Genomic DNA, 26,877 nt, shown 5'->3' on the forward strand with positions numbered 1-26,877 from the left:
AGCATAATTGTCCCATGTTCACATATGGCTCGTATCGACAGGGGAGCAGAACTGCATATCAAAGAGGACTACATAATCACCATAATTACAAATGAGGATGCAATTACAGATATTATTGCCTTGTTAGTGTTGATTTTGTTTTGTACACTTACCAAAGCTGAACAAAGAAAAAGAGAAAAGAAAGAGATTGTGCTGTACGTGAGCACTAATATGCCTCTTTAACTGCTTGCCTTGGTGGCGTTAATTCTTAACCTCCACTGACACAGCTTCCTTGGCCTCATCCTCAAGGTTAATATCTTTAATAAAAGTTAATATGTGGAAAAGCTAACACTCTCCGGGTCTGTCCCACCAGGCTAAATTAGACTTTTCACTGGACCTGGCCTCTCTCTCTCTCTTTGTCTGATTTCTTTGTGTGACGTGTGACGAGCAGTAAATTGCTTTCTTATGCTGAATGTTGGTTCTGCAGACGGCTTTGTGCTGTTTTTCTGACCTGTTCTGATTTAAACTTTCGTAGCTGTGGCCCGAGGTTTGCTGGAAACTGCAGTCAGATAATGTGTGTGTGCAACCCTTCCATCACCTTACCTTACCCATCACTTCCCTCCCTTTCTTCTCGTCAGCCTCTCATGTCAGCCAAATTTCTCCACAGGCTTCTTCGAGGGCTGTTTTATTTCTGCTTAAAACGTTTTCATTACAGCTCAGTTTGGCACTTCAGCAGAGATTTTGAGGTTTCTCAGGTCTGTTATATTGGGTGAATGTTCATGAAAATGGCAAATGTTTTTTCTTTTGCCATAAATTCGCCATTATTCTCTTTTATTTGAAGGGTCTGAGGTGAGATGGTACAGTGCCATTTTTTGCACCACATTTCATTTCATTTACTTAGATGCCCTGAGGAGGATGATTCAGTAGATGATTGTATTTGTGCATGCCTACATGCAAAGTGTATACATCATATGTAATGTGTTCTTTGTGTATGATAAAATGACACATATTTGTATGTATGGGTATACCAAGCTTATTAAATTTTCTGTGTATCCGTGTGTGAGAGGGCGTGTGTGTGCAGACACATGAGCATGGAAGCGTAAAACGGAGCATACCTTGCACGCAGTCACAGTCAAGGCCTCGGGCCGTGTTTGCACTGGGTGACAATAACCCCTTTTATTCTGCTTCTGCCTTCACCAATGTTTTGATTTCTACTTAAAGTTTTATGTCAGTGCCCTCCCTCAAGGGTGCCATTACCTTGTATGCTAATAGAGCTATGCATATTCTATTACTGCTGTCAGGGCAAGATAAGGGACACATTCAGCAAAGGAGCACTTAGGGGCCAATGAACCCAGCGAGGGGTCCTGCTGCTCCTGCATTATCAGTCATCTTCACATCTGAATGGAGCTGGCTTATGGGCCTTCTCTCTGCCTCTCTCTCTCTTCTCTGTAGTAATGACTAAGGACTGTCTTCCGTAATAATCAGTCACTGGGAAACCGCCCGATCCCTATCTTACACACACCCAGACACAGGCGACCACGTGCACGCACACATACCCACACACTGAAACCATGCACAGCTGCAGGCTCAATCTAAACCGACCACAAAGAATGCAAGAGCAGGGCAATAACACTAACACTGTCACACGGAGACAAACATGTCTCATTTGGGGTCAGTTTGGATGGGGCTAAGTAGGTCTTTATTTTCAGACTGACTGAAGTCTTCTCTCCCGCATAATGGTAATGAAGCCATATGGTATGTGGAATTGGATTACTAACAAATGTTCCATACCACCGTCTTTCCCCTGGCTTTTTTTTTTCCGCCATGACCCACCCGCCACCACCCCCCATTCTATCTCTCCCACTCTCTCTCTCACTTCCCCCCTCTCTGTGTCGCTGTCCCCCAATAAAGCAGCCATTTCAAATTGGAACAGCATGTTGTCTCGGAGTGCGCACCTCATTTATAAGATTAAATTAAAAGCCAGCCATGCTCGGATGGCATTTTGTGATGATGAGGAGAAGGAGGCGGGAGGTTAAGGGAGGAGGGAACCGTTTCAGCTGCACACAATCATCTTCCTGTCATGTGATTTGCTGGTTCCCGGTGGTGACACCTTCTTCCTGTCACCTGCTATGATGTGTCAAATGCCACACCTAAGACCCTAAAGCTAATGTATCCATGGGTTATGAGCTTTTGCTTTTTTTTTTTTTTTCTCAGTTTAACTACATGTTATGGAAGCTCTTTTTAACACGTGTTATGAAGTAGCTAAACATGGTTACAGGTTTGTGCCTTGTCACAGACACTGAAATGATATATCACACTCTGAGCTAAAAGGGCCTTGCAAATTATGCTCTATAAATGGACGAAAATCTCATTCTGTTCTTTACCTAAAAACAGATGAACTTTTATTGAAAACGTGGAAGTGATTAGTTTAAGGGGCGTCTTTTAGTGTAATTCCCAAATGAAACGAGCAGACCCTGTATTTATGAAGCCCGTAGCACAAAGAAGGGGGCTCTTAATGAGGCAATTAAGCTGAGGGGTCGAGAGACTTTGATCTAGAGCGCAGTGATTTTTACAAAAACATCGCACAGTGATAGATACTCATAACTCAGGGACCTTAATTGTGCTTAATTTGTTTGGAATAGGAATGTGCTTTCAATTAGAGTGTGGATTTGGGCCCGTGTGTTTAAAGGAGGCTGTCAGGGAAAATTAAGAAGCAGTTTGGTTCCCCTCCCGTGTTACTGTTTTTTATCACGGCGAGAGGGAGAGAGAGACAGAGAGAGAGAGACTGATGAAGAGAGAAACAGAAGGTGGGGAGAGGTAATTGGGCAACAAAAACAGATCTCTTTATAAGAAACCATGGATGGATGGACACAACAGACAAGAGAATTATTGCATATCTCTTCTATATGTTGGTATCTGCCAACAGCTGTTCTTAATCAACACAAGAAATATCATCACCACAGCAAATTATTATTATTATTAGTGGTATGAATGTCATCCTTACCTGATCCACTTGGATATATAGATGTAGATAATTACTACAATGCAACCATAAGATAATGTTATATGAACAATGAGACAAGTTAGGCACTGTCTAGCCACAAATAAATGACACAGTTAGAGGAACATTCCAGACTGTAATCCTTTAAGGAATTCCTATAATCACACAATGTAGAGTTCATCAGGTATTAGATAAATATGTCATATATGTCACTCAGTGGCAGTAATAACCCAGTAAATGGCTTACTCCAACTAGTGCCTGTCACATATACAGATTGCAAAATCTATGCAATCTTATATGTAATTTGGTCACTGTCAGTTATACCCACACCTATGCCACTGTCCATATTTGGGAGCCGATACTCACCTGCTATTCTGACTGTTCATGGATTTTATAAAAACCAAAAAACTCTGATTAAGTAAGAACTCTAAGTGAAAAATTGCATGCCTTCCATATAGTAAAACCTAGAGCATTTTTTTACTGTTTCTGAGACAATATAACAGAGAGATTACTTATTTATTAAATGTTGTCCTGCTACCCGCAATGACCATGGAGTAGGTGGTTTTGTCAGTTGACCGTTGAGCCTGTAGTTTTGTAGATTGTTTATTTTTTTGTGGATTACCATGCCGATAAAACAAATTCCATACTTCAATAAAAGGTAGTTACTTAAATGTCAGAGTTGATTGATGAAGTTGGAAACTAAATATGTCTGCGTCTAAACTTTACTACATGATGGAAAAATCTATTACTGTGTCAGCATATTGCACATTTGTTTAGTTGGAGGAGTTTTTTTATGTAAAGACTAAAAAGACAAATGATTTGACAGCTGCCAAGTGTTGACTAATTTCAGTTTGGGCAGACTTGTGTGGATTAGTGGATAGTCTCTTCTTACTCTCCCATCTACTGATGATCACACATGCTCTGCAGAAAAAGAGAAAAGAGAGAGATATATTTTCTGGTACTATGTCCTTGGGTAAAAGCTTGTACATGCATCTTGTTGGGGCAGAGTCATTTGGTGCCATGTTGGTTTTGACCATTTCAGTGGGCTATATCATTAACAACAAGCTTCTCCAAACACAGCTCACCTACTGAAAATGAATGTGTGGATGAAAAAATCCAAAATGCAAGGGTTTTTTTTATTATTATTATTATTTTACCTTTATTAAACATCCAGCCAGAAAGAGCAGACACAGGGTGAGAGAAACGCAAAGAGGTGGGACAAACCAGTCATCTGTAAATAAATACTAGATGTGCTTTTAAGGTGGAGAGCTATGCTGAATTAAGATGCCACAGTTAAAAAATATTGCAGTTTAGATTGTGGGTCATGATTGCAATTAAATACATTGTGATATTTTCATTCAGTCTTCAAATAATTTACAGCTTACCTGGTGCAGTGTAGCAGTATATTTTTTAAGGCAATTAATATTCCTAAGAACTGAGTGATTGAATGTCTAATAAAATCATATGTGCCAAGAACAGAAGAGGAAAGACTGACCAGTTATTCACGTACTTTAACTCTGGAAGATATTTACATATGTCCCCGGCAAATTGATCATTCCTGTGTGATGAATGGAGAAGACCAACAATCTCTTATCTTATGTTTCCTTAAAGCCAGATCCAAATTCTAGCAGGACTTTTTTCTAAGTCCTCTCACGTTGCTTCTGTCAACTATTACATTATGCTCGCAACTACAGTTCAGGTGTTGCAGTTTAGTGACAATCAGCCTATTTCCTACAAGTGTCAGCCAGTTAAGGAGGTGAATGGGGACTGTCTTGTTAATTTGACTCTCTTGACCTGAGGGGTGTGTTTGCTCGAGTGTCTGTGTGTGTGAATGGCAGACTGAAAAAGACAGTAAATGATGGAGGGAGAGAGAGAGGAGAGTCTGTGCTATGCTGACAGGCAGATGGTCTCTCTCGCTGTCTCTCGAGGTCTTCCACTTCACACCCCATTACACCCGCCTCTTCCCATCAGCTTGTTGTCTGTCATTCACTGAGCTCCAACATCCACTCCCTCTCTCTTCGCCATTCTCCTTCTCCTCACACTCTGTCTCTCATCCCTCCAAGCTTGCCTGCTTTGTTGGCTGCATGTCAAGTGTCAGGTGCAATCTCAACTGACTGATCCGCTGTGGCGTGTGCGTTGGTGTAAAACCAGTAAAGTGATGTCCCCTGCTTGCTCCCCTCTCTTTCTCCCACATCCCTCCCTCCCTCCCTCCCTCTCTGCAGGCCGTCTGCATTGGTAAAGCTCCTGCTCGCTGAGAGGCCAGCAGGCCCTCAGCAGTCTCCAAAGAGCTGTTAGGGTGAAATCCCCCCAGCAAAGATACTTGGCAGCCATTTACAGCCACTAGGGACAGAACCTCTGCTGATCCCGCTGTTGTAGTGCCGCTGATGGTGAGTAGCAGACTGTGTCTCCCAGGTCTTTCATGGGTTTCAATCCTCCAGCCCTTATTTTTGACAGACTGAGTCTGTAGTGATGCTTGAGTGACTGGCTTTTTCTTTCAAGGCTTGTGGTTGCCATGTTAGACATCAGAAAGACTCCCTCATAACTCAATATTCTATATTACTCTGATAGCAACCATAAGAATGAAAAAGAAAAAAGCAATTTAAATAGCACACAAAACAGTTTTCACGGTAGTACTCCTCATCACAAGTAAATAAGAATGTAAAATTGATGGAATGCCTCTTTAATAATGTTACTTTATTTTATAAAACTGTTGTTACATAACTGTTATTACTTTCAAATGCAAGGGGCAAATCTTTCTTGATCACACTATCCAATCAAACCTAAAACCTAAGCAGAAAACAGCTATTCTTTAATCACACAAAGGCCAGTTACTCATTATTGTGCTCTTTATTAACTCAATTAGCTGCACCTGTAGCATGCTGCCTCCAGCTACTAATGCTGATGCCAGCAACCAGTCAACATCTACCCCATCTTTCATCCAGAATAAGAGTCATTATGACAGAGTTAAGGGTTTGGGTCTGGTTGTTGAGTTTCGCAAGAGACAGGTGGCCTGTTCACGTAGTTGGCTAGATTCAATATAATGTAATGTGATTTAACCACAATCTCATAAGGAAAAGGTTGAGTCTGGAATATGCTGGATTTTTAAAGCTGATAATGGTAAGTTGGACCAAAAGTTTCCTAACTATTGATCAGTCCCACATATCAGCTTGAGGAACTTTGGCCTATTCCTCCTTACAAAACTGCTTCAAGTGACATTGATGGGCTTCCTTGCATGAACTGCACTCTTCAGGTTTTGGATCAAGGTCTGGACTTAGACTCAACCATTTCTAAATTAAATTTTTTTTTCCAGCCTTGACTTGTGTGTTTAGGGTCACTGTCTCGTTTCATTGCACAACCTTTGTTGAGCTGCAGTTTATGAATGGATACACTGACACGGTTGGTACAACTGACATATGCTGTTACAATCCAGAATTCATAGTTCTGTCAGTAATTGCAAGCCGTGCTGGTCCCGAGGCAGCATTACAGCCCCAAACTGCCACCATCGTGCATTGCAGTTGGGATGAGGTCTTTAGATTGTGTGTAGTGTAGTGTTTGGTTTTTTGCCAAACATGATGCTTCTCATTTGAACCAAAAATGTTTTCATCTGTCTGTGGTACATTCTTCCAGTAGCCCTCTGCATCACCCACGTAGCCTCTCAGCAAACTGGGCAGGCGGGTGGCCACCTGAGAAAGCCATTGCTCTTTTTTTTTCTGTTCTATATGTTGCAACTTTATCATCAAACGTCCCCAATGTAAATCACTGTTACAGCAATAGTGATTTTTTTTTTTTTTTGGTACATGTTGTTTAATATGCTGACATTCAATAGACCTTTGACCATCACATCATCATACTGTGTTTGTGTGCTTGTCTGTTGCATATTTTTTTTTATTTAAGTTTAAATTCGCCAGCAGAGCAAGAGAGGTGTTACAGTCAATATCCTATCTTTTAGTGGAGTGGGCTAAGAAAATGTCAGTGTATTCAACATTAACACATGTGAATGGACTGAATGAAAGCTGGTGAAATATCAGTCCTTTGGTGCAGATCTTTAAACTGTTTGTCATTTATTAGATTTCTACCATAGGACAGACAAATTGTTCAAATCATTGTCCCCCCCGGATCAACGTATGCTAAAGATTTGCAAGCTAAGCAAAACCGCCTGAGCTGTTTCCTGCTTCTTTATCTGCTGGCTTTGTTGTAGAGGTAAACCTGGCCTCCCAGAAAAAAGAGCCTTTAATTAGCTTGAATAATAGCCATGCATGTGTGGACTTAATCCCTTTGGCCAGCGCTACTCCGTTAATGGTTTCCTTGTCACTCACCGGGCACTGCATAAAAGCACGCTCTGCTTTTCACTCCCAACACCTTTCTTTCTTTCTGCTCCATCCCTCCTACCCTAGCCCACCACTCCTAGACCCAAGCATCCTTCCTCCTGCTGACCACCACAGATTTCTTCTTTTATTCCCTCCCCCGATTCCTTGTCTTTTGATTGAGCCCTTGAATTATAATGAATCTGCCCCTTGTTTGCTTTAGAAGGCTCTTCCACTCCTCCGTAATGAGAGAACAAATTAGTCACTTGCTGCAGTCGTGTTAACTATAATACTGTTTTACTAAACAGACTCTGGACTTGCCAAGTAGCTGTTGTTTGTAAGACCCCTTTTTTTCCAGTCCTCTGTGCGTAAACATAGTTTCCCCTACAAACTGCAGCGTTAAAACAAATGTGAGAGTCACAAATTCAAAACACTAGTGGGGAAAAACATGGGCTTTAACACCTCCTTATAAAATCTAAGTTCACAGTATGGAAAACGATGATGATGCAATGCTAGTGATAAACTGGTTTTGTTCCAGCCGCAGTTTATCTTAGAGATTTTGATTCAGTGTGATAGCTGACATTTAATAAACATTTAATAACTTCAAGCTTTTTCTCTGATCTTTAGATGAAATTTGTCAAATGCCAGTTGGTTAGTCGCAAGACACATGCTGCTCTCTGACAGCAGAGGGGAGAGCTGAAGTTCTGGAGAAGAGCCCTTTACATCCACACAGCGTTAGGTTGTAAATCAATAAGTGATGAAGCAAGGCGATACATTTTCATTGTTGTGGCTCTATCTGGACTGCCAGTGCGTGACCTGCTCCAGTGGGAGATGGCGCTCGACAACATCTAACCAGGAGCATTATTGAGCCAGGTTGTCCTTCCTAATCATTTTCTTTGTCTCTGTCTTCCTCTCTGTGTGCCTGTCTTTCTCTGCTTCTGAATGCCAAGAGGCAAACGGGCACAGGTTTAACACGGAATGGAATAATAGCGATGGATGTCTACCTCTTAAAGGGGAAAGACACTCTCCGCCTGCAGTTCTAGAGGCTCAGTATAAATCTTTTAAATTATAAATCAATAAATAGTTAATACAATAATAGGAATCTTTATAAATATTTAAGTAAGAAGATAGAGGGGTTGGGACAAAAAGTCAGCTCCGCTCCATGTACTACTGACTGCACAAAGTAACACTGGTACATATGAACACTCACACAGATTAATAGTTTTTTGTTGCACCTATAAGAGGATGTATGTGTTTATATGTAGACAATTCTATAATCGATGTGTCAGAAATGTAACTTTAAGTGAAACTGATTAAATGTTTTCATTTTTGCACATAGTATATGCCTCAAATTACAGGCAATCAGATTTGGAGCTGCAACCCTTTTTGTAAACAAAGCAATCCCCAGCTTTGGCAGTCCTACTGATAGAATGTAAACACCAGTCAAGTTTTAGCTGCATGCAAGGTGCTAACATGAACCGAATGCATCCACTGACAATATGTGTTTTAACACTATAACTGAGCAAAAGAAAAACAGGGCAGATATCTTTTCACAGATGCGGGCACACATTTTCTCTCCTGCCCTCTGCCTGTTTATCCTCCGATCCTTCTGTCTCCCTGACAGCCGTAACATCGTTCCCCCTCTCCATCGGGAGTTAATTTGCCGGAACATTCCCGCTGCACACTGTGATCACCTAGTGAATACCCCCATAATTCTCTCTGCCTCTGCCTCTCCCTCTCATCCAGCCATGGAAATGACACCGAGGGGTTGACAGTTCAATTTACCCATAACGGATGGCAGCTATCACGGCAGCAGCCGTGCGCCAGCCTTTTCCTGTTGACTTTTATTTTTACCTGCCAAGAGAGGGATGCTGCTGGAGCGCGTCCCGCCGTTCACCCCTCTAGACTCCAGCGGCACCTCCTCTCCTCATCATCACTGCTGGTCCTCTGGGGAGAGATGCTGCCACTTGTTTATGTGACCCTGTCAGTAACATCTCCCCTGTGTACTTATCAAGCAAATTATTCCTCCATTGCCGCCCCCTCCTCTTCTCATCTCCCTGTTATTCATAACATAATGGAGGAGTTATTGATCTATATCTTTGGTCATGATGCCTCTCAGCTTGTTGTCATTAGCCCCTCAGCATGCCATTGATATACCCTCCCTCCTCCTCTCTTCTTCTAAATGATTTTCCCCCTCTCCTCGCCTCTTTCCCATTATCCAGCTCCGCTTTACATAAATCCAGCCCGTCATTAGATCCATCAAAAGCTAATGATCATCATCTTTTTTCCTCTACTCCTGTCTCTTTTTTTTCAGTTTCTCCCTATGGCTCTTTTGCCTTTACATGCACATGCATTCTGACACTCATGACACATGTATGTGTGCGCGCACATACACACAGATTCCTCTACTCTCCGTCCCAAGAGGATGGTCCTTCAACTGCCGTGTCTGTCAGCCGAAGAAGGACGTCTGTTTGCTATTTGTGTAATTCATTACCCTGCTGTCTCCTTCGCTCATAATGAGCTGCACTTATAATAAAAATATTATAGAGAGAGAGTTCACTTGTACATCTCTGCCCTTTCCCCCTATCCTGCCATCTTTGTTTCCATTCTCTCATTAACATTTCTGCTGTATAAATTCAGTCTTTTGCCTGAGCTGCATGAACATCCTGAGAGTTTGCCTGACAGGTAAAGGATGAGACAGAGACACGTGTCGCTCATTTGTAATGCTAACAAGCCAGGCTGTTGCTCTGCCCCTCTGTGCCTGTAAAATTAGCTTGTGACGATGTGCGAATGTCATAATGGAGAATTTACAGCCACTGCTTTTTCATAGACCAAAGGTCAAAGACTAGACAAACGTTGAGGAGTAACTGTGCAATATTTTGTGTTCCTAGTTTGTGTGTGCTATACCTCCATCTTGTTCTCCGCTGCCAGCTGGGATTAAATTGGTGGCAAGACACCTCAAGTCTGAGCTCCTATGCACATGACAGGCAGATACAAAACCCCATAGATTTCATTATCCCAGAGATGTCAAAGACAGGGCTTCCCTACCTCCATAAGTCCAATTTGACTGCTGGCACTGAGGCGACACGAAGGTGGGCACACAGGAGTACACAGGTTTCTCTCTGCAATTTGATGTAATCAGGATCTGATTCAGATTCAGTCAGGACGCCATGTGAGAAAGGCCTCTGGGAGCTCGCCAATCAGCCGACTAGCAGCAAGAGGGGACATCCAGCGCTTCTGGAGGAGACCCGTGGCTTCTATAATCACTGAAACAGAATAGGAACTTTTGGGATAACAAGGCTCTTTTCTTCCACCTGCAGGGTGGTCTTGACACTTGTAAGACCTTGGTCAAGTGATTCAGGAAGTAACTTTTTTTTTTTTGGACATGACATGGGATATTTTTGGTAATAAAATTATAAATTATATATTCTGAATTCATTCGTAAATATCTTTGCTTGTAGAATATCAAAAGAATTTTGATGTTCATCAGTGGTTACAGATTTTTAATTCAGGGAGTTGACATTTATGTTTTACCAAAAATATTCTAGCAAGTCACTTGGTCGCTATAAAGTCTCATTCATTAAAATAAACAAATGTATTGCAATTAAAAACACATCTTTTGCAATGACTTTCAATCAAGTGGTTTCGAAATATTTAGCCAAACTAAATTAAGGGATGTTTAATTGTTTAATATGTTGTGGATTCATTAAGGAATTAAACAGTAAAATAAGACTAGGCTATTCAATTCAATTTTAAGAATTAAAAGAACAGATTGACTAATGAGTATGCCATACAGGGGAATAAACTATCATTGTTCTGTACCCCAATTACAGCAATCTGTTTCAGTACTGTGTGCTGTGAAACAGTGTACTCAAGACACTTCCTCAGAATTCATTAAATCACAGCACACAAATTCTATTATTTTCCATATTAGATCAAGTACCGAATGTGCATGGCTTTTAATGGTCAGAGGTAGATAAATACATTACCTCACTAGTACTAGCTTTTTAGCAATATCCAGGCTTTAAAAAAGAAGCAATGCTTCAGAGGGCTCTTGTTATGATGTATACAATGATTTGTAATATATTTTAGCTACAAGCCAGCATAGTCAAAATGTTTGAAGTTTAATGTTTATTGTCTCCTTATTACCACATACAGTATTTTTACATTATTACTTGAATCTCAGTTGTGTTAAAACTAATATGTTATATAATGTGAATATTCCTACTTACACTGTCAGTGCATTTGAGAGACTCATTTTACTGTAAAGGTCAGTTAACATACAATACATAAAGTGCGTGTGTGTTAGTGTATGTGTGTTATGAGAGGTTATTATCAGCCTGAGTGGGGAAGAAGTCCCCACTCAGCACCCAGCAAGCCTCAAAATGCAGTCATGGCACTGTACCGTAATGGGGGAGAGAGAGAACTGGAAAAAGTGAATTTTCAGCAGATTTTAGGCAAAACATTCCTTCCACTGCTTCCTCTGTCAGCTCTGTTTAAACATTATGGCCTGCCTGTCCTGACCAGCAGGCCATTTGAATCTTTAAGCAGAAGAAGAAGATGGAATGCATCCCAACAAAGCCGTGGTTAATGTTTAAAGAGAAAATAATGGAAATACAATGTCGGGATCACAACAGAGAGAGAATCAAAAATGTGTTTTATTACAGGGGAATATGACTAAATAATATATTGGATATGCATGTTTTACATCACTGTGAATATTGTAACACCGCTGAATGGGTGGAATGTATATGAGGTGGTGACAACTTGCAGGCTTCTGCATAGACAAGTAAACAAACAAGCAAACAAGATGTTTTTAATGGACGTTGGTGGTGAATGTTTGATAATGGATGTGCGATAACATGCACATGGTTTTCTAGACAAAAGGACTGTGACAGTTTTGCTTGCTTGTATTTTTTGTGATGATGTTTCACTAATCTTAATGTATTTTTGAAACCCACGTTTCAGTGCTCACACAGGTAGACTTGCTCATCTGTGAACATCTCATGAGAAATTCATGTGTTTCCTGCTTATCAAGGCGGACGCGAATACACAAATGATGTTAAAACACATTCTTTCTAATAATAACCCGTGAAAGAAAATTCCTTCCAATCATTTATTTTTCAAGTGTGACTCGATTCAGCTTGTGCTGACCTTTAGTCTTATTTTCTACCGTCGTGTTGTGTCCATTCCTGCCCAAGCAGAACCGAACGTTAATGGCTGCAAAGTATTCAGCAGCACTGTCTGTGAAGTGTTTTCAGGAAGGTCAGAGCACTCTGGCTGCCCTGAGGACAGCACTAAACTCATTCAAGCCTGTTTTAGTGTCCAGACATCCTGATACTCGCGCACAACTTAAGTATGACCTGTGGCAGTGAAACTGAGTGCAAGCCTGTGCTCTCTGATCACTCACACGGTGGCCTTGGCCTTATTGTTTGACCAAAGTTTCACAATATTTAAATACAATTGGTACTGCATATACATGGCTTAAGAAAGTCCAAATGCAAGAAGCAGAAAAAAATAAATAAATAAAAGCTGTGGAGCTTTGCCTACCGTCTGTATTTTAGTGTGTATACTCTTAAATGATAACCTGTGATAAGCACAGATGTTTGAAAGAACCAGCCTTTTGACAAAAAAAAAGCAACATGCAGATTTAGAACAGCTTCGACTGAAGTTAAAGCCCCCGGCACTAGGTGGAGCAAGTCCATTAGAAGTACTCACTACAGAGGACTGCTGTGTGAGAGCAGTGTTGTACTGAGGTGGAAGACAGTGGTGAATTTGCAGTGGTTTCTGTGGTGAATTCATTTAAAGAAAAATTTATTATCCGTTTTACCTTTATTATCATTTCACTATCAAAGCATACAGTCGTTTATTTTTTCTAAAATCTGAGAGACACTTCCACCGCAGCTGTACAGGTATTATTTTGTTACAAATATGCTCCGTCTTGGTTTCAGTCAAAGTACCCGCAGTGTCTTAAAACTCAAAGCGAAACTCTGCAGGATGTTAAATGCTGACCCAGGGAGAAAACAGACGTTAGCTTTGGCTGTGAGTGTTTAACTCTCACCAGTCAGGGCTAAAAATAAGCTGCGCTGTCCAAGAACATGGAAAGAAAGGGAGGTGCAAGAAAACCAAGGCAACTACAAAATGGTGTCATTAGTTTTTATAGTTTGCTAAGGAAACACTAATAAGCCGTAGCTGGTAAACCATACCTGTAATTAGATGAGAGTTGAGGTAGGGCATGCTATTTATTTGTCAGCTGTGCAATGCCAAGTTGTGGCTTGTGTTCCCACACCTTCACCGGGACAGTTAAGGTTGCTTTTGGTGAGGCTTTTTTTAAACGCCTGAGCCAGAAAGAGCTACTTTTCTGCCTTTTAGTGGTTTTAACCTGTCTGGGACACCATGAGGTTAATGGAATTCACTTCTCTTACAGTCATTATCAATACTATTTCAACATTAGAATTCCCAGTTCTGAATTTTCATTTAGTAGTTATTTCAGTTAATATGAGCTTTTGAAGTTAGATGGTAGTTACAACTACAGCTATGACTCAGACACACACTGAGTAACTTGATGATATAAAAATATCAAATAGCAAATCCCAAACCCCTCAAAATCTTGGAAGTGAGGTGAATGAGCAAGAATGTGTATTTTTTGGAGAGACTTCCCATGTTCCTCTCATCAACATGTGCTAGTGATTAGACAGGGAAGTGAAGGTGAGCCTCAGGTGCACGTCTGTCCATTATTCTCTATTTCTATTACTCTCTTTCTCTCTGCCAGTTGTAACCCCCCCACCCCCTACAGGTCCCCTCGAGGCCCATTATGTGGAATTAGCCTTGTGTAGTGAAGTAGAGAGAGTCAGGGTGCACACGCTGCAGTGCATCACCTGTGGCATTTGATCAAATTTGGCTAATTGATGAACATCCAAAAGAGGGATGTGGTGCAGGGCCAAACATATTTTCATCAGATGCCCTGGCACTGGATCTCACTCTCTCTGTTTCCTCTTTCTTTTCTTTCCTTATTTGAAACATTAGCACCCCGACCCAATAATGAACTGTGTGCAACATGAACTTAGTGGAACTACCCAGAAGGGCATGACCTTCTGTGAACTTTTTTGTGTGTGTGTCTCACCCGGGTGTTGTTTTTTTACATTTGCTTCCCCCTCTTTACCTTTCCCTTTTTGTCCCTCTCTTTGGTTGTACATTGATTTGCTGAATGACTGATCAAGTTCAGTGAAGCGTCCAAAGGACGTGTCATGAGCTTGAACAGAAGTCAATATCAGCTGCACTTCAAAGCCACAAGCCTCCTCTACCCCCTGAGGTGACACTTGCCTGAAGGAAGCTGTGTTACTGGCTCCCGTAGTCATACCATCATCCAGTCTGTGGTTTTTCAGTTCGACCTCTCACTTAGATCTTTCACTGATCAAGAGGATAAGACCGCAGCAAGATCTGGTTGAGAGCTAGTGTTTTGCACACATGATCGATTTCTGTTTTGCAGTTTCTGTCTATTGTTCTCTGTTTGCTGTTTTAAATGCTAAGATATGGTAATTGAGTTGCACATCTTTGTCTTTGATAGTGTTCCAGATGACTGGTTGAAAGCAGTTTCTGCATGAGAATAGTAATGATTCTGAGAAGTTGTTAAAGGGCATTACAGTATTACGCACCCAGACTGGTCAATGATCTTCTTTGATTAAAGCATAATACCCAGCATCTCATGTATGCAGAAAAACTCCTCCCTATAATTCTATCAGGGAAAGCTCCAGGCCAAGTCCAAAAGTACACCGACAGATGACATATCTCCCTCGAAGTTAGTTTTGTGTTAATGGGAGACCCCTTGCAGGTGGAGGTCTCCTCTTACACAAACACCAGCCGGTGATTGCCTCCACTTAGGACCAGTAAAAGTAATAAATGATGGCCGATCAGGTCACACTGTAAATTCTGTCCAGTCAGTCTGATGGATGGCCAGGTCTAGGTGTGGTCTGAGCCAGGTCTGGTAGGTTTAACGAGTGCTTGGTTTCCTCCCATGAGCTTGTGTCTGTCTGAAAATCATTCCAACGGGAAGTCACAGTGGAACATTTTTTCCCTTGGAGAAGAATCACATTTTTTTTTATGATACATCGTACATTTTCCCTGACTCAATTTTCCTTATCCGGTCCTCCCTACTGTAATGTAAATAAGTTTTGCTGAGCTGTGGTCTATCTGGTTTTTCCCAGATAGGATGGCTAAGCTATGTCAACAAGAGTATTAGCTGCGCTTCAGATTATGCTTAGTTACATGCTAAAATTTTACGCATCAGGCATTTATCAGTGTAATACATTTTTGGGTTTAAAATGGGTTTAGACAGTACAAATCTGCTTTAGCAGTTATTTGGGAGGTTGGCCTAATGATCACCTCAGTCAATATTTGATGCAAATTGGTGCCTAAATCATTTCTTTGCCTTCAAAAGACAACTTTAGGTGCACATGTTTAAAAAAATAAAGTTATATTATAACAATAACAATAATAATAATAAAAACAGTTTACAGCATTTGTCAAGTCCAGCACAGATTGACAATGCAAACACTGGTTATAAATTTGTGCCAAAATATCTGATATCCTGTCTTTTAGCATAACATGTATTTGCAGTATTATATATAATATATATAATGCCTGACACTCCTCATTAGCACTAATATTCAAAAGAACCATATTGCACCGTTATGTATTAAGTTTGGTACCAATTCACTTATCACATAGATGAAATCTTTCAGACAGTCAGAGCACCTCAGTGTGGTACTTTTTTACTGTTCAGTGGGAGAAAATACGATGAAGTACATTTTGCATCCATCCTGTTATTCTTCTGTGTCAGACATGAAATTGTGCGTAGCACTAACAGCTTGGGCAGCAGAGTCGCCCTTGCTTATTTTGATGGCTCATGCTTTTTTGGTGCTTTTTAAAATGTATTAATATTTAATTTATAAGTTTAATTATAATGATTATTGCTCACTAAGTGGAAAAAGTAGGATAAGGTGGCAAAGTGATCAGAAAAATAGTTAATATAGTGATTCATTAAGACTACTGATCCACTGTATCCTGCACACTTACGGATGGAGTGAGTCCTACGTTATTGCAGAGCTGTAGGCCCAAGCAGAACCAAAAAATACAAACTGAAGCTTGTTCAAATCATGCTCATTTAAAGATTTATGCATCCTTTACTCTATAGCCACAAATCTGCAAAATCCCATGCACTAGACAACATACCGTATACAGAAAATAAAAGAAACGTCGCTATTAACATCCATCCATTATTTGTTGTGTGCATCTCTAGATCTGTGTGGCCGCAGTATCCAGAACATATTAGTAAATATCGGCTCTCTTGTTTGGCTTGGCCGCTACACATCCTGTGGGGATTGTGCTGAATCCCCTTCCCTGTGGCTGTGTGGTAATCTTGGTTTTACATTCAAAATCTCTAACACATTGCAGAGCTCTCTGTGCTTTCATAGAGGTCCATGCAGGATGGACTTAACACTTGAGAGAGCAAGAGCTTAGTTTAAAATGATACAGCTCAGGCGTGAATATTGCTTTGTGATGTGTGAAATGGGTCAGTGCCAAAAAAATAGTCTTCTACAAGTGTGATGGCTTTAATTAATACTCTAAATCTATCTTTCTAAAAAAACGTATGTAGATTTGAAGTAAAGTGTATTGTCTTAGACTTTCCACAACTTTTTACGCTACAGTGGGAATTAAAGTGGGCATTCAGGGCTGTTATTGAACTGCAGTTTTACTCAACACAAAGTCAATCACTTTTGTGACCACAATTAAAAAAAAAAAATCCCCTTTCTGCTGTAAAACCCTGGCAATATTATGTTCGTTTCTGCAGAGTTGCAATATAAATCCATGCTGTCTGCCGCGATTCACTACGCCACATTAAATTCTTTTAGATCAATTAAACTTCCCAGCTCACTTTACAAGCCACCAGTCTTAATGTTTGCTCCCCCTTACCCTTTGAGCAGGGGAATAGTCTTACAGGGTAGGCGGCATGAGGTGCTCTGCAGGATTTATTGAGTCATTGCCAAATGAACTGTGGGGGTTAAGGGAATGCATGAATTAGTCATATTCAGGATTTTATGCATAGGAAGTGGGGAAGTTGCATGTGACTGACCCTCCATAAGGTGTTGTTTTTTCCAAGTCTCTATGCAGAGTCACACACAATGTGGTGGACCACATGTTGGGTACTGCTGACTTAATACTGAATTTTAAAAAGTATCCAAATATCAAAGAGTTGTGAATGACCAAATTCTGTAGTGGGTGACATAATCAAAGCATAATTCTGGCAGTTGCACAGTCACGGTTGCTTAATGCAAGTATGGAGGCACATTATGTATGGGTCTGCCTTGGTTGCTGTTTACGACTGAGACTTGTCTGGATTCCTCTCTTTGTATTTTTAGAGGAGGGATGATCTGAGAGTGAACAGGTGGACTCGAGCTCTGTCACCAGTAAGCACACAGATTTGCAGCTCTCTTCTCTGTGAATGTTTAAAATGCTGTTGGACTGAAGTAAAGTGTTGTAACTCCTGAATTTGAGAGTCCTAAATTTGTACCATAGCACATAAACTTTACAGTCTGTTGCATATTCAAACCTCATATCCTGTTCCACAATTTGTGTACTGTGTTTGTGTTTGTTTGTATGTGTACACATTACTCCTCTACTGTGCTATTTGTGTGTACTGTAAAGGTCATTCTCACTCTCTTAGTTTTCACCCTTAGATATTATTCACATTCACAGACCATTAAAGCTTTAACAAGCTGTAAGCCAAGACTGAGTATCAATTGTTCTTTAATATGCAGTACCAGAAAAAATATAACGATGGCGAGATCTTGTTAATAAGGTGAATAGGACCAGGTGTGCACTCTGAACAAATCAACATATAGTGTGCTTTTTGGGAGCCATTTTTAAAAATTAATTGCTGTAATTTTGCCCACCATCCCCACCCCCAGCTGCCCCCCTACAGAGACTTAAAGAGTTAAGGTGCGTGCTGAAGTCGAGCTAAGTAAATTCACTTTATGACACTGCTGTGACATGTGCATCTGTGATTTCACACGCTTAATGTAAAATTTACAGTTGCAGTATTGAATGTCACGCGGGCTGTGGGGAGAGCTGGGGGTAACTGGAGCCCCCAGAGAACAAAGCGAGCGTTTTGGCCCGGTCCCCCCCTTGCGCATGCCTCCCCGGCTGCCACCCCTCCCCGCCACTCTTTACAGCTGTGGAGGTGTGATCCGAGCACGACGGTTGGCCTTATAACCGTTAAGCAAGCACCACGGCGCTTCTAATAGCCAGAGGCCCTAATGAGCAAAACACCTGGAACTATGTGAGTGCAGGGAAAATTTGCTTTTCTCAGGGAGCTGGTAGACATTTAGCTGAATGAGTGGATATTGAGCAGAGGCTGGTCCAGTCCCAATCTTACACGTGGCCACTGGACTCATATGATCACTGAGTAACCATGTCAGTGTTGGAGGGGTCTGTTGGAATGGAGTGGTCAAGAAGAGAGAGGCCCATGCTCACTTAAAGTTCAAACATGGATTAGGCACGCTCGTCCCTTGGTGTCATGTTCAATGGCAAACCTCCCCCTCAGGGAATTGATCCCACCACATTTACCGTCCAGTATTGATTTAGTTCTATGTAGATTAACAACCTCAATCGTGCGATTAAGCCACAAGTCCTGCATTGTATAGATATAAAAGGGCTTTTAACAGGTATTGTTTTCCAGGACACATAGGTTATTTGAGATCTATTGCCATTAGAGAGATTAATGTGATTACTTACTGTATGAGTAGTGAAATTCACCCTTGAGCAATACACAGGGCTTGACACTGGGTCCATTTTCACATGTCTGAGTCAACTTAGAATCTGTCTGTCTGGCATTTTTCCTTCTTGTGGTTACTGGTAGATGTTACAATTCTACACACTAGTGTATCCTACAGAATCCTCAGAAATGTTCATAAAACCATAACAGCACTTCTGCTTAACTACTCTGAAAAATTACTTTTTTTGCCACAGTGCACCCGTTGAAAATAAATTCTCTTCCCATTCTTGGAAAGTACAGCATCTTACACAGAAGACATGAGCAATTAACAATTACTCTGGTGTCAAAGGAGCATTTACACACACTTTATACACATGTGTGTGTATTAATACTTCTTAATACTACTTAATACTTCTTACTTCAAAATAGAAAAGTGGTTCAGGGTTCTTTTTCAGTGAGGCTAGAATCTTGTTGAATATGCAGTGCTAATTATGTAAAAAAAAAAAAAAAAGTAGGTTTAGTACAAAAAAGTTATGTTTTTTTTTTTACATAACTGACATTAATGCCTGTAGTGATGTGTAACTTGTCCGTCTAATAGCTGGCAGCTGATAGAATGTGCGTATCAGTTCAAGACGTTTAATGTTTATTCGCAGTTTTTGGCTGCTTACAGCTCCCAGCAGATAATGACACAGTTAATGATGGGTATTGGCTCAGAGGTTGTATTAAAATAATTTGAACTTGTAATTGGTTTGCTGGTGGGATCTGCGTTGTTTGTAAGCTTACACAATCTGAGGAAGATCTGCAATATATAATAAAATTGTTCAGTGTTGTAATGACTATATGACTCGCTATAATGAAACACATAGTGATATGTCCACATTAGCTCTTCTGTCCTCCTTCAACCATCGTGCAAGCTAACTTCATAGTTGCCCACCAAATTGACATCAATTAGTCTGAGGGGAGCTGACAGCTAGCTGGGATGTCACCTGATTGGCCAAATGCTTTGAATGCATGGCACGTGTATCCAGGGCTCCATCTGATAGGCCAGATGTGTTGCATGTAAATAAAATGAGTTTTTTTTCGATCCCCTTTCAGGCAGTCTTTTGCAATGTGTTTATTGGGCATAATCACAAAAATGCTGAAAATGTGGTCGTTCCGCAATGATGAATGTAATGAATATACTGTTTTGGATTCGGCATTTGACGCTGTGCATGCAGAATTTGTTGCAGCGTTTTAACATCATAATCTTGACTAATGATGGACTGACTGACTTTCAGACCACTACTTTTAGCTACTTTGTCTCTTATGGTACACCTGGTCCTCATAGGCACACACATGCTCTACTCCTCTTTTCCCATCTTCCACCTAAGGAAACAAGCTGCTGTTATTCCACCAGCGGGCTGTAAACCTGCAATAAAACTGTGGCAGGGCCTCTAGGTGCAGTATGGTTAATGCTCTATATACTTTAATGTTACACCAGACCAGGTCATATATTTCTCCTCTTATGAGAGATTCAAAAAAGTAAGGTAGGGGGGTGAGATTTGTGGTCCAGCAAGTGAGTACTGTGTGTATGTTAATGAGTCCCATCTCCAGTAATGAAAGAAAGAGACATTTTCTGTCCATAGTCATATTTATGAAATTATTATTTAAAAAAAAAAAAGAAATACTGAAATGATGTCCCAAATTGCATGAAACTTTTAAAGACTGGGCTCACAGTAAAATTGTAAAATGAATTTAAAGAAAATGAGACAACATTTTTAAAAGGAATTACATCTAGTACAATGTTTACTTTTTACAGTCGCCTGCCCCTTCAGATATTCAGCTTCCAGTTACATACCCGACCTGTATGATTTGTTTTCATGTTTGTAAGACCCCCTGCCTCACACACACACACACACACACACACACACACACACAACACATTACTCAATAACAGTGAGGTTGAGGTATATAAATCTGTGACGTTTGGCTGAATTCTGGCTGAGTCTTAAATTGTTTTCCACAGAAATTCTGTGCCTGTATTTTGTTTGCATGTTTGACATAGCCGAGAATCCATTCTCACGTATGTATGTGATGACAAAGGGTATTGAATTCTTGACAGGAAGATTATCCAGTGCAGGGTACTCTGTGTACAGTCCAATAGGGCACTCCAGCAAATCCATTTGGATTCAGTTTTTATGGATCCACTTGTTGCGACTGAGGCTCTCCTGTTTGGATGCCAGTTGGACAGCAGGCACAGCTTACCTAGCTGTCCAAATGGTCAGTTTGGGTGAAGTAGGCTACATGTGCAGCTGTGCAGCTGGTTCACTGAGATGCGCAGTTATGTCGCATTTGACACTGTTGTCACAGCAAGTTGATTTGCACACAGAAAAAAACCTTGCAACATCGGGAAGGCCTTTGTTTTGTTGTTGTTCATGCAGTCTAACCAGAGCTTCCACTTTTCATTGAGTTGTAAGATGGTTCTCTTGCACTTGTAACACACTGTGGCAAAGTAAATGCACCGGTACCCATACAAGTGAATCCCAAAGCAGTGTATTCAACAAGCATATTTACAGCTTTTTGGTAATGTACAGGTAGCTTCTCCGCCTGCCGCAGCTTGCCTTACCATGTCAGGGGGCAAAAGGTCCATTTTCTTGTAACTGAAATGAGCGCAGCACAGTGAAGGAGCTAATCGTTATGTTGGGTTTTGGCTTTACTAACCCTCCTATTTTTGGCAGTGTGATTATTTTTCTGAACACTAGAGGGTATACATGAATGGAATTTTGGCAGTTTCACCGGGCTATTCAGACTATTTCAAAGTGCGTGTCTGTTTATAAGTCAGTTTGAAAGTGTACCACGTACGTCACTTTTCGTACCTCTGGGGGTACTCATACCTCACTTTGGGGATCGCGGCTCTAGTGGAATTCATAGTCAGCTAAATGTGTGTTAAGCATATCACTACTCACAGAACAATTTACAACCTGTGATGATACATTGCTTGTACTATTGTCAGATAAATTTACATTATTTTATCATTCAGAACACATGACTAATTCTGTAAGAACGCACCACATGCATAGTCTGATGCTAACCGTCTCTTACAAATTTCTTAACAACAAGAGAGGATAGGTCTTTCACCACCGCAACCGCTAAACACTCCTTAGAATTAGATCCAAATGTGGTAATAGACAACATGTATTTGGGAGTGCGGATGTAACCCCAGACTACAGCCACATGATACTGACGATCAGTGCAAAGTTGTGGTTGAAACAGATGTCTAAACACACAACAGCGTTGACAGGCTGAGGCCCAATGTTTACAGTTGCCTGAGGGAAGGATGCTTCTTTTTGGTTATGAAGAAAAGATGACTCGATGCACAAAAACAACAACACCCTCCACAGATGGACTCTCACAGGAAATCAGCTGAAGATTTATTCTTGTCAAAAGCTTAATGAAATAAATAAATCAGTTACAACTGACTTGCAATGCCAGTTGCTTTGCAGATTTAGTTTAATAAAACAATATAATCAACTAATAAATTATGGTGTACTATTTTAATTTAAAATAAACCTTTATTGATCCTCTCATTCACAAGCAACTCAGTAGATAAATAAAGTAGTTCAGCATCCTTTACCAGCTTCAGCATTAAAGTGAAGAACACATTGCATCAGTACTTATCCAATAATATAAAATACATTGTTCTGAAATATGTCAGTCTGCATGATAAGTTTTTGCACTTTTGATTCTTCAGGTATATCTTATTTCAACTGCTTTTGTAAATTTACTTTAGTGAGAATTTACATGCATTTCTCTTGCTTGTAACACAGTATTACAACACTGTGGTTTTGCTACTTTCATTTAAGTACAAGAGCTGAGAGCTTCCTCCACCCCAGCTTTTTCACATTATCCTGCAGTGAATTTCATAACTGGCTTCACTGAGCACTGAAAGCGTTAGTCTTCCTGTCCCGTCTTTTTTTTTTTTTTTTCTTTTTCAGCTGTGAATATTTCAGTTTATAAGAAATGCTCTTCTCTTTCTGTTTGAAGTTTTGACAGATGAGGCAGAAAGTTGCATTCCATGAGACATTTATTGATCCAACAATTGATCTGACCTTTTCATCTTGATAGTTGGAGATCAGCCAGGTTTAAAGCCTGATCATTTCACCTGCATAGGATACACTGATGAAGAGAGTTGATGCATAAAACTGCTGTAATGGAAATGATCCAAGGAAACGTAGTGTCAGTGTGCTGAAGCACTGTGTGAATAATAAAGACCTTTTTACCCGGTCCCCTGGATTTGGTAATGTTTTACATTCACAATTGCACACTGTACTCATCCAAATACACATACCAACACATCCATATTCATGCTCCAGTCCTGCATTCCTGTATGTGTACCTGCGCACAGGCACAGGTTTTGTGCCATAGTAAATACTGAGGTATGGCTGGTTGTACATCATTTTTCCTCATGTTATACACAGCTTTGAAGAAGTGGTCCATGCTAACCGCAACCCTGCTGAAAACTCTACAACTCTACAGTTAGAGAACAACTACCGACCCAAATGACGATGCGTGGTTCCTTTTCAAAAATATTTTTCCAAGAGGAAGTAGACATTAGAATTTGTAGCTTTTTCGTTGTCTATCTGAATCAGCTTTACTGGACATGTATGTGAACACATACAAGAAATTTGACTTGATTGTTTTTTGTGGTGTTTTTAGGTGACTGTACCAAATGTACCAAATATCGAAGATCTCTGTCAGTCCTGTGCAGTTTTCATAGCCATTAAAAAGTAGCAAGTTATAGCTTTACCCTTTGACAAACAAGGTGAGCTTAACTACCTTGTTAACTCACAGAACACACTTCATTCAGACTCAGCAGAGGTAAAAACTCACCAAAACTGCCTTGGCTAATCTTTCCACTGTCCCAACAATCACCAACTTGGTCTAAATCAATCCTAAATTCACAGAGTTAAGGTGTGAAAATGTATTCTGGCTCCACATGCTGTTTTCACCTGCTTTCTCTCTCTCTACCTCTCAGCAGCTTCACAAAAATGACCTCCAAATCACTAACTGGTGATGTTTACCAATAGCCAATGTTCATCCAGTCGCCCAACCCTAGTAACATACCTGACAGGTGGCATCAGCACAGCCTTTTGGCTGTTAATGATGTGACCGCAAACTGGGAACAGGCGTATAAGCACAGCCTAGGCTGACATTTATTCACACAAGAAAACATGGGCTCATAGAGCCCATAGTACATCATGTTTCAACAAACATTCAATTGATGGCTACAAAAGAACCAGAGAAATATGGTAGTATTTTAAAGTAAGTGACTGCTTATCTGAAAACAAAAACTAAATGCCTGATAACTTGAACTGAACTAATGTGTAACATTACAACAAAAAATAATGTAAACTACATCTGGTGTGCGGAGGCAAACAACTGCAAGGCGGTAAATCCAGTTAAGATATGAGGCTCTTGATGAGGCAAAGTGTTCCACATCGATTTGTGGTAGTATTCAGGATCTGGCAGGCTTTTTTAAACCAAACATGTTCCTTTTTGTAAAGATCCTGCCACATTGTACACAATGCAGTTGAAGATACTAAACATTTCAAGTAACCAAAAAGAAGAAATGCTTTATTTAATCACTTTGTTCAACGAAAAAACACAGTAATCAAAAATTTGTACAATGTTTAGCTTCGGTAGTCTTTTGCAATACAGATTACATTTCAGAGTATGAATTCTGTAGTCGCAGTAGAAGATGCATTGAGAGTAACCCCAACAACTCTGGCCACCTCAAACTGTGCATCAAAAGGATTTTCTCTTATTTTTTCACTCTGTCCAACTTCAGATCATGTTTAATCCAACAAGAACAAGGGTAATCAAAACAGCAGTCGTTGAGCCCTAAATCTGGTGTCAAGGCTGTGGCTAGACAGGAAATTGATGTGCAGAGAAATGGCTCAGTGGCAAACCTTTACTATTAACTCGGTCATGTATGGTAGAGATAGGTGCAGTCAACAACAATTGGACTCGCAGGCAGTTTTAGGTTTTGCCAGACTCTGCTCCCCTCAGCTGTGGCCTGTTCACACCTCGTTGTCTCCATCCACCTCCACTGGCTGATAATCACAAAGCAGGTCTCTCCTTTTTACACTCCTTTCCCTTTTCTCCCACTACAGCTTTGGCCAGGAAGGAGCTTTCACAACTCAGCTTGTGTGGCCACCCAAAAAGTGAGGCTGAGTCCAAAGTTTTGCAGGAACTCTGTACAGCTAGTCTTTGGGTTTCCACAAGCTTGAGGAAATGAGAAGGAGAAGAGGAAGAGAGAGAGCGTGTGTAATTCGTAGAGAAACACAGACGAGAGAGAGCGAGAGCTGTGTGGACACACACCAGCGGAGAAAGAAACCTGATTTATTATCACCAAAAATCAACTGCAGATGTCAGCTCACAGATTCTCCCTCTGCTGCCAATTATAGACACTCACGCAAAGATCTACTCAGTCCCAGAGTTTTCTTCCCTACACACACACACACACATACACACACACACACACACACACACACACACACAGAGAGAGAGAGAGCTACAGCATGCATACCTGTACATACATTTGCACACAAGCATCCACGCCTCCTTAAAATGTTATTTAAAAAAATAAGAATAATTCACTGTCGAACCTGAAATTGGAGGCCTTTCACTCATCTGGATTATTTCCCTCTGATCCCTCTCAGTGAAAGCCAGTGATGGATAATGAAGATGTGTGTAAAAAGCGGTGTAATGTCAGTAACAGCATTCTCCCAAACAGAGTTCTCCCCTCGAGCTTTTTTCCTGCTGCATGTTGTTCCACTACATCTGTCATTATGTGCTATTTCAAGTCATTAGTGTAATCACAAAACCATCCTCTGGATTTAGAATAATCTGTCTGTAGATTTTTTGGATTTCATTGTTTAGCAGAAGGAAGCTTCAAACTTGATAATGGCTTGCATAAATCATCAAGAACATGATTGAAATGCAATTTGATCCAGCATTGTACAGTATATGCACGTAGTAATAAAATCTGAGAAAATGATCTTGAATTTATGTTCAGATCCTGGAACTTCTCAAGCAGACACTGACCCCAGCCAAAGCCCCGCTGAACTTGAGAATCACACACACAAACGGTCAGCCACTGGACTCCACTGCTATTAAATCCATTAACATGTCTGTACAAACAAGTTGTCAAAGTTCTGGACAAAAGAACACAAAAATTTGATCACTGAATATTCTAAAGGAATATAATCTTCTTAGTTTCAATTTCATCAATTACCTCAACCTCACACATACACTTAAATGTCAGCCATCTTGCTCCACCCATTTTCAGCACTTTCATAAATAGACTTCGTTATACTGCCACAACATCTGAAATGTATTATAAGGAAACTGGAGGATGAGACATTGTAAGAATATTTTTGTACAAACTGCATTTTCAGTTAAAGAGTCAACCATCTGGAATTCTCTACCTGCCAGTTCAAAGCAGCTTTAGGATTTTAAAATATTTCTGTCAAGTTCTGGTTAAAACTTGGCAAGAAGAACTGTAATCATGACCCCAATTGTTTGTGTATTTGAGTTCATGCCATAAATGTGCTGAATTTAGTCTGTTTGTTATATTCCTGTTTGTTTTAGTATCAAATTGAGAGACTAGTGTTCGAAATTAGCCTGAGCAGCTCACAGTGTTTTTGTGCTTGTCTTTTACAAATAAACTTATAGTAATAATGCTTATTATACAACAATACTCATAAAGCAGGTGTGCCAGGACTCCCATGTTTAGTTTTAGTATCTAGGTGTATCTTTTAATTAAACAGGCACACATG

The 26,877-nt window shown here is 40.4% G+C and overlaps 1 long non-coding RNA gene across 3 annotated transcripts in view; it reads left to right on the plus strand.

Moving 5' to 3' along the window:
• LOC124063715 overlaps window positions 1-26,877 on the plus strand; it is a 55,388-nt gene that overhangs the window by 21,525 nt on the left and 6,986 nt on the right. The window contains exons 3-4 of one of the 3 annotated variants that reach the window (XR_006844135.1): window positions 5,203-5,367; window positions 10,176-10,643. This is a non-coding gene — a long non-coding RNA (uncharacterized LOC124063715). Of the gene's footprint in view, window positions 1-5,202; window positions 5,368-8,234; window positions 8,548-10,175; window positions 10,644-26,877 lie in introns of those variants that run through there. The other 2 variants (XR_006844137.1, XR_006844136.1) reach the window with 2 other exon arrangements.

This window comes from Scatophagus argus, chromosome 8, assembly GCF_020382885.2.
Source record: "Scatophagus argus isolate fScaArg1 chromosome 8, fScaArg1.pri, whole genome shotgun sequence".
Taxonomy (NCBI): Eukaryota; Metazoa; Chordata; class Actinopteri; family Scatophagidae; genus Scatophagus; species Scatophagus argus.